Below are 1,852 nucleotides of genomic sequence, written 5' to 3'. Positions count from 1 at the left end.
CCCAATTTTTCCACATCCTTACCAATACTTGTTATTGTCTGTCTTTTTTATTTTAGCCATCTTGGTGAGTGTGAAGTGGTATCTTCTTGTGGGTTTGATTTGCATTTCCCTAGTGACTAATGATATTTATTGAGCATCTTTTTCATGTGCTTATTGGCCATTTATGTATCTTCTTAGAAGAAATGTCTATTCACACCTTTGCCCATTGTTTAATTGAGTTATTTGTTCTTTTATTGTTGAATTGGATATGGCTGTTATTTTAAAACTTTTGGATACACTAAGTAAACTGCATTTCCAGCGAGAGACACACCACGCAGGACTGAAAATGGTTAGTCTAAGGGAATTCATGACAGATTTGAGAAACCATGATGAACAGAATTTCCAGCCAGAGAATTTCCAGCCAGACCCTTTCATCAACAGGAATGATTCCAAGGTGAAGGTGAACCACCACAGGATCCAGTTAGTCCCAGTTTCACTCTGTCATCCAAGCTGGAGTGCAGTGGCCTGGTGGTCTCCACTCACTGCAGCCTCAACCTCCCAGGTTCAAGTGATCTTCCCACCTCAGTCTCCCGAGTAGCTGGGACTACAGCAATATGGAGAAGGCATCAAAAACGTACTTCATTCATCCACCAACAGTATGAAGAGCTAGAAGCTCTGTTTAGCCAGACCATGTTCCCAGATAGAAATCTTCAGGAGAAACTAGCTTTGAAACTCAACCTACTGGAGTCAACAGTAAAGGCTTGGTTCAGGAACTGGCAATTCAGATTGAAGCAGCAGCAATCAGCAAAGCAAACAAACCAGATCCTTCCATTCAAGAAGAATGTGCCCACTTCCCCCTAAACACCCCCCAGTCTTTATGCTTTTTCTCCTGTGGTTTCAGATTTCTACACCTCCCTTCCACCTCAGCCCTTAGACCCTTCCAACTGGACCTGGAACTCTACCTTCACGGAAAGTCCCACAAGTGACTTCCAAATGCAAGATACTCAATGGGAGAGGCTGGTGGCCCCAGTTCCTGCTTTGTACTCTGATGCCTATGACATATCCCAAATCATAGAACTGTGCAATCTTCCTGATGAGAATGAGATATCCAGCTCTTCTTTCCACTGTCTGTATCAGTATCTCTCACCCACAAGGTACCAGGTAGGAGGACAGGATTTCTCTCTCAGCACTTTGCTGGTCCAGCTGTAGGCCTATCTCCCACACAAACCTGGCCCAGTATGACAAGCCAAAGCTTTGAAGCCTACAGTCTAACAGACAGCCTGGAATTCCAGAAAACCTCCAATACGGTAGACTTTGAATTTCTCTGACCAGAGTACTAATAAATATGGACCATTTTAAAAAGAGGTCTTCTTGCCTCTTGTACATAACTATTGTTTCCTTTGTCTCGTTTTAACCCAAACATCTGGGTCTGTGTCTCTGATTTCCATGGAAATGTTGCAAAAAGAGATTTCCAAGTAGAGCTGGGCACTACGCAATGAGCCCCACAATTCTCCCTGAGAAGCCTTCCTAGTCCCTTACATGGCCAATGAGACTCCAAAATTCCCCTCCCAAAACTATCCTGGAGTTTCTAAAAGTAGGACAGTGGTTTTGGGGGTTATCCACTTTATTTTTTTAAAAACTAGGACTCACTCTGTCACCCAGGCTGGAATGCAGTGGCACAATCATGGCTCACCAAAGCCTTGACCTCCTGGGCTCAGGTGATCCTCCCACCTCAGCCTCCTGAGTAGCTGGGACTACAAGTGCCTGCCACCACACTCGGCTAATTTTTTGTTTGTTTTTTGTTTTTTGAGACAGAGTCTCGCACTGTCACCCAGGCTGGAGTGCAGTGGCAGAATCTTGGCTCACTGCAACC

The 1,852-nt window shown here is 44.5% G+C and overlaps 1 pseudogene; it reads left to right on the top strand.

Moving 5' to 3' along the window:
* The first annotated feature begins 247 nt into the window (after positions 1 to 247).
* Positions 248 to 1,467, top strand: LOC103244419 (arginine-fifty homeobox-like; annotated as a pseudogene).
* Positions 1,468 to 1,852: the final 385 nt, after the last annotated feature.

This window comes from Chlorocebus sabaeus, chromosome 23 (assembly GCF_047675955.1).
Source record: "Chlorocebus sabaeus isolate Y175 chromosome 23, mChlSab1.0.hap1, whole genome shotgun sequence".
Lineage (NCBI taxonomy): Eukaryota > Metazoa > Chordata > Mammalia > Primates > Cercopithecidae > Chlorocebus > Chlorocebus sabaeus.
The sequence above is the reverse complement of the archived record's forward strand: the minus strand, read 5'-3'. Positions and strand labels throughout refer to the sequence as shown.